The sequence below is a fragment of the Muntiacus reevesi genome, chromosome 6 (assembly GCF_963930625.1).
Source record: "Muntiacus reevesi chromosome 6, mMunRee1.1, whole genome shotgun sequence".
In the NCBI taxonomy this organism is placed as follows: Eukaryota; Metazoa; Chordata; class Mammalia; order Artiodactyla; family Cervidae; genus Muntiacus; species Muntiacus reevesi.
Window position 1 is genome coordinate 104,509,185 of NC_089254.1, and position 12,650 is coordinate 104,521,834.

At 37.8% G+C, this 12,650-nt stretch overlaps 1 protein-coding gene and 1 non-coding gene across 2 annotated transcripts in view; both read left to right on the forward strand.

The window, feature by feature from the left end:
- CNTNAP2 (contactin associated protein 2) overlaps positions 1-12,650 on the forward strand; it is a 1,529,631-nt gene that overhangs the window by 499,175 nt on the left and 1,017,806 nt on the right. The gene's annotated exons all lie outside the window — the stretch shown is intronic.
- Positions 11,154-11,225, forward strand: TRNAC-ACA (transfer RNA cysteine (anticodon ACA)). Its single transcript has one exon. It is a non-coding gene; the product is annotated as a tRNA-Cys (tRNA).

Sequence of the window (12,650 nt, forward strand, 5' to 3'; positions counted from 1 at the left end):
TGATCTTCACCCACTTTGATGAGAGCCATCTTCCGTATTTAGTCTACTAATTCCAATGCTAATCTCTTTTGGAGACACCCTCACAGACACACCCAGAAATAATGTTTTACCAGTTATCTGGGCATCCCTTAGCCCACTCAAGTTGACACATAAAAGTAACTATCGCAGACTTGGAGTTAGCAAACTCTTGCGGCAGGACCATATGTAAAGACACGGTGCGAGGAGGTGGGGGTGGTGGGGGGAGAGTTGACCTACTCTGCTTAGCTGACCTGGAAGTTTTCAGAAATAGAAGAACTTGGAATTTAACTTGATTTGTACTATGATTAGAACTATCACTACCAACGAAAGGAAGATAGTAGACTCTGGCTGTAGATAATAATCATGCTGGAAATAAAAAACAGTCACACACATACAAAAGAGTACATGAAAAGAAGATGAATTCCCACAGTTTTTACATCCCTCATTAGAGTTTAAGTGACCTTTCCAAAGTTGCACATATTTAAGAAAAAGTTGTCATCCTAATGGCATGCTGTACTGGTCTTGGAATTTTGTATAATGTGCCGAGCCATAAAACAGAGGCGTAGAATCATGAAGATATCATAAAGTGTTCCCATAGAGTTGTTTATATTAAAACAACCAGGAAAGTTCAGAAGAACATCTTTGACACCCATGGCTATGTATCTGGTCTCTTCCTGGAGTAAGATCATACCTATATTTGAAATATAAATACTGAATATTATATACAATATATAAATATATTTATAAAATATATAAATAATATATAAATGCTGAAATATAAATGCTGGGTACCTGTGCTGTTTTGCACATTATGTGTTTTCACAAGAAATGCCTTCAAAGAAAACATATGTGATGTTACTTTGAGAATTGAAATCCTTCAACTCTGCTATTAGATCAATGTTCAATTTTCTCTTAACTAGTTGAAATAATAGTAAATCTTATTATCTTTTTCTGGCCTGCTTCTCCAAATCCTTGGTTATCTTTAAGGACTTTCTTTCCAAAGATGCATTTATCTTTCTGTTATAGAATAGTGATCTACATTTATTCATTTATATCTGAAGAGACCATGGAGCCTTTCACATAACTCATGTTTATGCTAGATGCTGGTGACATATTGATACAAAAAGGAGACAGAATCTCTACCCTCATAGGATTTATAGTTTTTGCTCTCATATTACCATGTGTCTCTTTATAAAGTTATCATTTTACTTGATTTGTACAATTCTCTTGTTAATGTATACCTACTCTAAGCCCTATCCGTTTTGCTCTTAAGACCTTTCAACTGGTTGGATGAGGGTTACATCATCAAGGATCATCTATTTTATTTAATGTCAGTTGAATGTGGATGTTACACCTCATTTGGAAAACACCTTCACAACAGCATCTAGATGAGTGTTTGATTGAATAACTGGATATTAATGGCAACCCACTCCAGTATTCTTGCCTGGGGAATCCTGTGGAGAGAGGAGCCTGGTGGGCTGCTCTCCATATGATTGCACAGAGTCAGACACGACTGAGGTGACTTAGCATGCATGATGCTCTGGAGAAGGAAATGGCAACCCACTCAAGTGTTCTTGTCTGGAGAGTCCCAGGGACAGAGGAGCCTGGTGGGCTGCCATCTATGGGGTCGCACAGAGTCGGACACGACTGAAGTGACTTAGCAGCAGCAGCAGAGCATATCTAAGTTGGCAAAACTATCACAAAGTACTTTTATGTGTCCTGGATTCTGGACTTGAGGCATCAAATAAAAATATAATAAGATGTCTGGTCTAATGTACAGATAAAGGAATAAAAGAAACTGCTTTTACAGTTTTCTGATTATGATTTCTAAGTCTTCTATGTGCATATTTTTCTATTTTGTTTCATTTTATGCTTTCTAATGTTATATCTCTTATTCCCTCTCTTTTCAATGTTTTTACTAAGATAAAATTTACATATGCTAAAATCCACATATTTCAAGTGTACAATTCCATGAGCTTTAGTGAATTTATATGGTAATCAGCCATCAGCACAGTCTAGCTTTTAAATCGTTTCCCCAATTGCTCCCCAAATTTCCCTTCTGTCCCCCTGCAGTCAGTTCTTACTCCTAACCTGTCCCGGGCAACCACTGTTTTTCTTGTCCCTATGATGTGGGTTTTTTTTTTCCCCCTAGGTCCTTCTTTTTGTTGTTGTTGTTGATTTTTACTCTGCTTTTGGACTCCTTTCTGGTTTACGCTTCTCCTTGGAGACTTTGCCCTCATCTCACCTCCTCCAGGAAGACTGCCAGGCCCTCTCATTGCTGCCCCAGCCCGTTCTGTCCCCTACGCCCTCCTGCCCCTGACATCCCTGGTCCATGTTGTCTCACTCTTTCTTCCCTCCCTCACATAGCACTCAATCACTTTTTAACATTCTACATCCTTCATTTTTTAATATATTCATTATTTATTATTCGAATCTCCAGTAAAACATAAGTACTGATGAGACAAAGATATTGGTTGTTTTTGTTTTCTGGTGTATCTCAAGCATTTGGAAAAAATGCTTGATGCATAATAGTTATCACTATGTATTCATTAATTAAATAAATTAATCAGCAGCCCCTTATGGGTACATTTAATGGTTACATGTAAGAAGGGTTAGAGGACTTCTGTCCTCACGTAGGGTGTCAGCTTTTGGCACTTGCCTCTCCCTGCAGAGAATTTTAGGCGAAGAATATGATTGTGCTGGCAGAGAACAGCCACTGGTATTCTAGTATTATATTTCATAGGTATAACTTTTCAGGGTCTTGAAGATAAAATATTTTTTATTAGATCAGATGCAATTTTTGTTATCTAAGTATAGATACCACTGTATGACTGATGAGGAGTAAATCTAGGATTCAAATCATTCTGTTTCCTAAATAGTTACTAAAACTGGGTATTGTTATACATGCTAGCTCAGTGTACATTCAGAAAAAAAATATTTGCCTTCATTCCATTTGAGATAAAGAACCTGGGGACATTTTGGAGAAAATAAATTTGATAAGGGGTAAGGAAGGTCTTATGGAAGGGCCATGTAGAAGATTACTTTTTAAGATAATTTGGCAGGGGAATCCTGAATTGAGGGGGTGGCACCTGAGGTGAGGAAGCACACCATGAGGAGATGTGGAGAATAGCATCCCTGGTAGAGAGAAAAGGCAGTGTAAATACTACACAGATGTGAGGGCATAGCGGCCTTGGGGAAAGGGGACCACATGGCTTCAAGAATGGGAGCCTTCAAAGGCTGGCGTGTAGGGTCTTTTACACCAGCAGTCCCCAACCTTTTGGGCACCAGGGACTGGTTTCATGGAAGACAGTTTTTCCATGTACAGGGAGGAGGGGAACGGTTTGGGGATGAGTAAAGCACATTACATTTATTGTGCACATTATTTGTGTTTTTGTTGTATCAGCTTCACCTCAGACCATCAGACATTATATCCCCAGAGGTTGAGGAGTGAGGTGGGAGGCTGTTTGAAGATTGAATCAGTTGAATGGCATAATTTAATCTCATCTCTAAGGCTGCCGTTTGGAAAAAAGGACTGTAGTCAGATGAGAGAGCAGTATAGTGAAAGCAGTGGATACTATTGCAATAATCTGGAAGATAAAGGAAGATAGTCTAGTAGAGAGGTGCGAAGTGGTCAACTCTGAAAACATTTTTGGAAGTCAAGCCTGTAGGACTTGCTGACAGGTGGGTTATGGGCCGTAATACACAGAACAGAGTCAAGATGACACCAGTCAGCCTAACCAAAAGCCTTGAGCTCAACCTTGCCTCTACTCCACACTTCCCTTCCCTCTTCTGCGCTTTGTGGTCCACCTGACAGCATTTCTCTAAAGTTTGTTTCTGATCGTGCATCAGAAACTGCTGCTGGTGTTGGATCCATGCAATAACCTGTCATTTCTCCTCCCAAAAACGGGACCATGGACTAATCCTCCCAACACACACACACAGACACACACACAGACACACACACACACACTTTCACAGTTCCCTGCATCCTTTGTCTCCTCAATGGGTTCTGATTTTGTTCTCAAACCTCTCGAGTCTTGCCCTAATGCCCTTTATGCTGCGTTACATCAGGGGTATAGCAAGAGTCAAGAATCCACGGATTTAAAACCAGACTTGGCTGGTGATCTGTTTCACCCTAGGTGATGCATGAGACAAGTGCTCGGGCCTGGTGCACGGGGGAGACCCAGAGGGATCGGGTGGAGAGGGAGGTGGGAGGGGGGATCGGGATGGGGAATACGTGTAACTCCATGGCTGATTCATGTCAATGTATGACAAAAACCACTACAATACTGTAAAGTAATTAGCCTCCAACTAATAAAAATAAATGAAAAATATAAATAAAACCAGACTTGGCCAACTAACATTCCAATTACTCTCTGATTTGGGGACTGCATTTATCACTCAGAAACAAGCAAATGGAGAACAGCAACTCAAAGCTAAGCAACTGCTATAAAATAAATGGCCTTTAAACATGTGAGTTTACATATAAACTTCTAGTGGATAGACTTCTAACTTGAAAATATGCACTAGTCATAATCATTGTTCTTGGTCTTCCTTCTGTCCATGGTTCAACTATACTGAACTTAGAGGGGGTTGGGAGATAAGTTATTTATTGCCTTTTAAAAAGTAAAATGAAAGTTAGCCATAATCTACATTTATATAGTATTGAACATCATTTATTAATACTGAAATATTTGGATGCCCATCTTACTTTGTGCAATATCTGTCCCTTTAAAATACTAGTTTAGTATTATTGGCAAGAATCATGTTTTTCCATCTAACAATTTGTTAAATTGCAGAATGAGAAACAAGAACCTTAAGGATTCCTGTAAGTTGTTAATAGCTTAATTTTATTTGGATTGGCTAACATTAAATAATACTTGGAATTCATTTTTCTTTTATTGCTTTTAAATGCATTCATTCATTTCAGTTCAGTCGCTCAGTCGTGTCCGACTCTTTGCAACCCCACGAATCCCAGCACGCCAGGCCTCCCTGTCCATCACAAACTCCAGGAGTCTACCCAAACCCATGTCCATCAAGTCAGTGATGCCATCCAACCATCTCATCCTCTGTCATCCCCTTCTCCTCCTGCCCCCAATCCCTCCCAACATCAGGGTCTTTTCCAATGAATGAACTCTTCGCATGAGGTGGCCAAACTATTGGAGTTTCAGCTTCAGCATCCGTCCTTCCAATGAACACCCAGGACTGATCTCCTTTAGGATGGACTGGTTGGATCTCCTTGCCATCCAAGGTATTCTCACAAGTCTCCAACACCACAGTTCAAAAGCATCAATTTTTCGGCACTCAGCTTTCTTCACAGTCCAACTCTCACATCCATACATGACCACTGGAAAAACCATAGCCTTGACTAGATGGACCTCTGTTGGCAAAGTAATGTCTCTGCTTTATAATATGCTATCTAGGTTGGTCATAACTTTCCTTCCAAGGAGTAAGTGTCTTTTAATTTCATGGCTATAATCACCATCTGCAGTGATTTTGCAGTGAGTTAATAGTTTAATTTGATTTGAATTAGCTAACATTATATAATACCTGGAATTCATTTTTCTTTTATTGCTTTTAAACACATTCATTAATTTTTATTTATATGTTTTTTCTGTGTGCTTTTTTTATTTCACCCTGGTTCATTTTTACATATGATTGTTTTTCTCTTATTCAACTTTAGGGAGTTGGTCTTTCCTTACCTGTAGTGAATTAACCTAGAAATTTTCTCAATTATTAATTTCTTTAAAAGAATTTGGTTGTTCAAAAAAAACCACTTGCCACAAAATCATTAGATCAATATTTGCTATTCTAAGCAAAATTTTTCCCTACTTTAAAAAAATACATTTTTAAGCCATTTCTTTCCATTAGGAGAATGTTAACATGAAAAGACATTTCTTTTTCAATCCAATTTCCGAAGAACTTTTGGTCATTTTAGTTTGTTTTTCAGTTACATGCATAAAAGAAAAGGACACAGAAGAGGAAGGGAATTGCACAGTGAAATTTAATATATTAACCTCATCAGAAACTGTTTCTCTGTTGGAGATGAGAAAGTACTCATTGCATGGCCCCCAGTTCCAAAGACCTTTTTATACCTCCTAGAAGTAAAATTGATGAGAGCTATGATTTGGGCTAATTATCATTAGAAATACTATGATATTCTATAGGCCCTTGCCTTTTTCTGACTCTTATGACTGACTTGCCTTGGGAATATTCAGATTTAAGAGATTGTAAGTAGTTTTCCAAAGGAGAAAATAATCATGAAATTATAAAATCTCTTTGACTTGCAGAAATTGTTTTAACCTTATGGCTATTTATTGTTGGTACTCTGGGTTTTTGTTTGTTTGTTTGTTTGTTTGTTTGTTTAAGATCTTTTCCTCCTTATATTAATTTTGTTATTTTACAATCACTATGCTCAAAGAGCATAATGTTTTGACTGTGGAAATAACACAGTTAACTCTATAAGTATGTAAATTGAATTTGATCTTTTTGTATATCTCTTTTAGAAATTATTTACTGTATCTAAAAATGCTCTTAAGCTGAAAAAAATTGTGCAGATTTTAAAACTGTGATGACTTGTATGTCTTATGCAAATATGAGATATGTGCTTTAGGTATTATTTGGAGAACATAGTATTTCTACAGATTACCCTATCCTGTTGATTTTACAATGCTTTACCAAAAAAAAGAAAAAGACATTTATATTTTTTTTCATGAGTAATGTGTCAATTCAGGTGCTTCAAGAAACAGATGTTAAGGCAGAATTAGACACTGAAAGATGTACTGAGCAAAATGTCTCTAAAGAATAGAGGAGTGGTGAGAGTGGGCACCCTTGTCTTGTTCCTAATTTTAGGGGAAACAAGTATACTATCAAGGGTGAAACAGATCACCAGCCCAGGTTGGATGCATGAGACGGGTGCTCAGGGCTGGTGCACTGGGAAGACCCAGAGGGATCAGAGGGAGAGGGAGGCGGGAGGGGGGATTGGGATGGGGAACACATGTAAATCCATGGCTGACTCGTGTCAGTGTATGGCAAAAACCACTACAATATTGTAAAGTAATTAGCCTCCAACTAATAAAAATAAATGGAAAAAAAAATAAATATAAAGCTAAAAAAGAAAAAAGTTAGAGGAATAAAAGAGGAAGTTGTTTAGTTGTTTAGTTGCTAAGTCATGTCTGACTCTTTGCGACCCCGCGAACTGTAGCCCATCAGTCTCCTCTGTCCATGGGATTCTCTAGGCAAGAATATTGGAGTGGGTTGCCATTTCCTTCTCCAGGGGATCTTCCCCACCCAGAAGAGGAAGAGGAGGTCTGATACCGGAGGAGTGTGTAGGAAGAGGCCCAGGCTGTAGCAAAGCACTGAGCCCCACACCCATCCCAGATGGCCTGACTGGTTCTCTCGCTCTCCCCAGCACTTAACTGGCCTAGCCTGGGAGAGGACGGCCTCGTCAGGAGAACACCTGTGGACCTCGGTTAGACTAACCAACCCTGCTCCTCAAACAGGGAGGGAGATATGACCAGCACCTGGGTGATCTTGGGCACCCAAGCTATTGATTAATGACACGCATAAGTGAAAAAGATAATTTTAGAAAGTTCTCCCATAGAACTTCTTTGTAAACCAGAGAGAAGTTTTGTTTTGTTTTCTAATAAAGTTGCTATTTCTATCCACATTCCTAATTTTCTATGGCCAAACAAATAGGAGAAATGATTTCAGGTACTTTTTTTTTCTCACTATTGTAGATTCAAATAATAATATTCCTATATGTGCAAAAACGAAACCAAAATGGAATCCAGTGCCTATAATTGTACTGGCAGGCTACAGTCCATGGGGTCACAAGAGTCTGACATGATTTAGCAACTAAACCACCAAATTGTTCATTGTCTTTGCCTCCTTGTTTTATTTATTTTTTTCTTTTAAGCAGTCAGTTATTTATATGTAAACTTGCCTTTTGAACATGAAAGTAAGTTCTTTCTGGGTATGTAGTGTTTTTTTTAATTTTTTTCCATTATTGAATTTTTAAAGACCACAGACTTAAACTAGTGTTTCCAGTCTGGCTTATTCAATAAGTAGCTAAGTAGAGCATTTGCTAATTTCTCACTTTTTTTTTCCCCCAACCTTACTCTTACTTTTGGATTCCCACCTGCCTATGTTAGCAACTAGCTATCCCTCAAATAATTAAGAATTGCTATCTACTTCCCAAGGGAAGTTTAAGTATTAAGGAATTTGTAAGGCACCCTGCCGTTAAGACCCTAAAATATGACGTATCTCTAAGGTTAAAATTTCAAGTCTTCTCTGATACGGGAAGTGGGGTTGAGAATGTGAGAATTTAAGTCAAAGACCTTCCTAATAACATTCATCTCAGTCAACTTCAGCGTCTAGCCCTTAAGTTGTATCATTTATAATACCTTTCCCATCAAAACCTTCCTAAACCTTTCTAATATCTGGGTCCTTTGATCTCCCTTCCTTGCAATTAACACAATTAGTGCCCAAAATAATAAGTGCTAAAAATGCTACAGCATCATTGCTCCAGTGAATCTAATCTGTAATGACAAGAACACTCACTAACTCTTATTTCACAGAGGCCTGAGGTTGGGTGGAAACCTCTGCTTTCACAGACCTTTAATGAATCAAACAGTGAGCAAATATGAAATCTGAATGGAGATATTCTCTGCCAGTGGTGCACTATGTGATGTTACTATTGGGAAAATCTAGACACCCCAGAAAGTCATCAACAGAATGAAATTCTTTAACACTTTCAGATTTTTTTTCTACTATATGTGGGCTATTGAACAAACTAAGGAATGTGACTCCAGAATTCAATATGTATACATGGTTTTAGGTTTAGTATGTCAAAGAAAAGTGTATTTGAAGGGCAGAAAACTTATGTAAAGGGAGACTGGCTCCTGGAAAGTTTGTTGTTAATCTTGTGTGTGGAAAAAAAAAATTGAAAGATCAAAAGAGAGAGAAGTTTCAGTTCTTCAGGGTGGAAATTCAAGTCATCAGGCTGAGTGAAGCTGAGAGGTAAAACCATTTATGTCAGAGCTTAGAAGAAATAGAAGTAATTCTACTGTTTGCCAGGCTGGTGCAAAGTTAACCACTGAGTCAGGTACTGATAAGTAGTGATTTTGTTTATTTGTTAAGATAATACATGATTTAGAACAAGCTCTCACAACTTAATGAGACTAAGAATATTCTAGGGTGAGAATATAAAAGATAACATAAAAGGTAAGAATATAAAAGAGTTTAAGTGTTGGGCTATATCCTTAGTAAAAATTTAATTCAGTAGGTCTGAGGTAGGGTCCAGAAATATGCATTTTAGTCAAGCATCCAGGTGACTTCTTTTTTTTTGTCTTAACTATTTTATTGGGATATAATTAATATACCATAAAAGTTACCATTTAATGTATGCAATTCATGCTTTTTAGTATATTTGCAACATTGTATAAACATCATCACAATCTAATTTTTGGTCATTTTCATGGCTCCAAGTGAAAATCTCAGGTTTATTAGGGATTCATAAGGAATCCCTAATTCATGAATTAATCCTCATGATTAATCCTCATTAATGAGGAGCCACTCAGCATTCTCCTGGAATACCCTCTAGACACAGGCAACTACCAATCTACTTTTTGTGTGTATATTTGCCAATTATGAATATTTTACATAAATGGAATCACATAGTAGGTTGTCTTTTATGACTGACTTCTTTCGTTTTGGTCTTCCCTAGTGGCTCAGATGGTAAAAAATCTGCCTGCAATGTGGGAAACCTGGGTTCCATCCCTGGGTTGGGAAGATCCCCTGGAGGAGGGAATGGCTACCCATTCCATTATTCTTGCCTGGAGAATTCCATGGACATAAGAGCCTGGCAGGCTACAGTCCATGGGGTCGCAAAGAGTTGGAGTTAGACATGAGAGCAACTTTCACTTATTTCTTTTGTTTAGCATAATGTTTTCAGCATGTATTCAATTGTAGCATGTATAAAATATTTTATATTTTAGTTTTATATTTTATATTTTAGTATTATATTCTATATTACATTTTATTTATCCATTCATCAATTGACAGGACTTTGGATTGTTTCCACTTTCTGGCTATTATGAATGGTGGTTTTGTGAACATTTGTGTATAAGATTTTGCGTGCACATATTTTTCTTTCTTTTGAGTATATGCTTAGGAATGAAATATCTGGGTTATATAGTAATTCTATGTTTAATATTTTGAGGGACGGCTGGACATTTTCCTGGGTGATCTCAATGCCTATAGTTTTCTCTCTGCACACTTTGAGAAACACTGATTTAGGCAATGATTTAGGGAGAATGCAGGAGGAAAAGAGATATTTATTGGATTCTGATCATGAAAATCCTAGACTCCATAAAATGGAGGCTAAAATAAGAAAAGAGGAAAATGCAGCATTAGAAAATAAAACACTGTATTGATGTGAATCTAATCTCATCAACTGGAAAATTAGAAATACAAGGGAAAAAATTGGGGAGAAATGATAAATCAAAATTAGAGAAGATTTTTATATGGATAGAAACAGTTTCTAAAATTAACTAGAAATGTTTGTAAGGTGATTGTATGAAGAAAGAGAGAAGGACAAAATGAATCTTAGTAAAATTTAATTTATAAAAAGCAAAGTTTTACAACATTGTTGAATTTTAAAAGGGAAAATTTCCATAGGTTTCATGGAAGATATGAGACCTGAATTAAGTTGTTGTTGATGTGGTTTAGTTAATAAATCATGTCTGACACTTTTTGCAATCCCATAGACTATAGCCTGCCAGGTTCCTCTGTCTGTGGGATTTCCCAGGCAAGAATATTGGATCAGAATTGCCATTTCCTTCTCCACAGGATCTTCCTAACCCAGGGATCAAACCCAGGTCTCCTGCACTGTAGGTGGTTTCTTTACCACTGAGCCACCTGGGAAGCCCTGAGTTAAGTTACCTAAAAATAAATATAAGAAGGTGCAGAATGAGAGAGAGATTTTACAGTTTGTTGGGATTATTTTTAAAAGTACAAATGGACAAAATGAAATTATCTTAACATAAAATGTGTATTTTTATTATGAAAATTGCTGATAAAACTTTTATTTAACAAAAATTGTTTTTTGCCTACTGGTGGACAGATACTAGACTTCCCTGGTGGCTCAGGTGGTAAAGCATCTGCCTACAATGCGGGAGACCCAGGTTCGATCCCTGGATTGGGAAGATCCTCTGGAGAAGGAAGGACAGATACTGCTTCCTGAAATAGGACATCCATAAACACATTGTGTCAGATAGATTTAATAAAAGAAGGCTTTTACTGAATCAAGAATTTCAAAATTTTTAGTCAATTATACTTCTTAAAACATTTTAAGTGTATATACATTTTTATCTGTGGGGAAGTTAAGTTTTGAAGATATGTAAAACTGTCTAATGGTAAGTGTTAGTTAAATGTATTTTTTCTTTGCATGTTCATGTGAGTAATGTTAAATGTAGGATTTCTATGTTGTAAAAAAATACAGCAATAAAAATGTTATCTTTGTATAGAAAAAAAGAAATGCAAGTGTATTAGGATAACATTCAGCAGTATTTGACAGAGACTTAACTTATTACTGGCTTAAACAGTCTGAAAGGGCTAGCATGGTGTTTGTGGTGTTGAGAAATGTGGATTTTTCTGTCTCGGGCATCATCAAACCTTTTGCTACTGAACCCAATTCGTGTCTGCTCACCTGGGTGCAGTAAAGTCACTCAACTGACACTGGGTTCTGATGAAAGAGAGCACAATCCGGGAAGACGACGACGACAAAGTCGATTCAGTTGCGTCCGACTCTGTGCGACCCCATAGACGGCAGCCCACCAGGCTCCCCCGTCCCTGGGATTCTCCAGGCAAGAACACTGGAGTGGGTTGGCATTTCCTTCTCCAGTGCATGAAAGTGAAAAGTGAAAGTGAAGTCACTCAGTTGTGTCTGACTCCTAGCGAGCCCATGGACTGCAGCCTACCAGGCTCCTCCATCCATGGGATTTTCCAGGCAAGAGTACTGGAGTGGGGTGCCATTGCCTTCTCCAGAACAATCTGGGAAGCTAATACTAAAAGACCTGGATTCTCCAAGGGGTTTCAGGGAAGGTGTTTTAAAGGCAGGGTCATCAGCTTGAGCACAGTTCTCTGACTGGTTGATAGTACAGTAACAGATGTCCTTGGGGTTAATGTCATCAGTCCTCAGACTTCAGCCAGTATGGGTGCTCTGTGCTCATGGTCATCATGCAGTTAACTTCTTCCATCTGATGAGAGTTTTAATATCTTCAGAACAACTCTGAAATGCACATCAAACTGTTATCTATGTCCTTCAGGGAGGAACTAAAGAACCTATGATTCTATATGGCTGATTTATCATTTTAATTGTTAGCAATTCTCCTGGCCCAACTATTGTTTTTGTTGTGTTGTTACTATATGTTCACATTCTTTCAATTATTAATTCTTGAGCCATCCTTTTATGGCTTAGGGAAGGACTGGAAGACTAAAGCTTTTTTTTACAAGTGAGAGGCAGAGGAGGTGTGGGGTGTCTATTCTGGGGCTCCATAAGGTCTTGTTCAGTTGCACTTCTTTCTTAAGAGTAAATAGTTTAAACTTTGTGAGCCATAGGATCTCTGTCC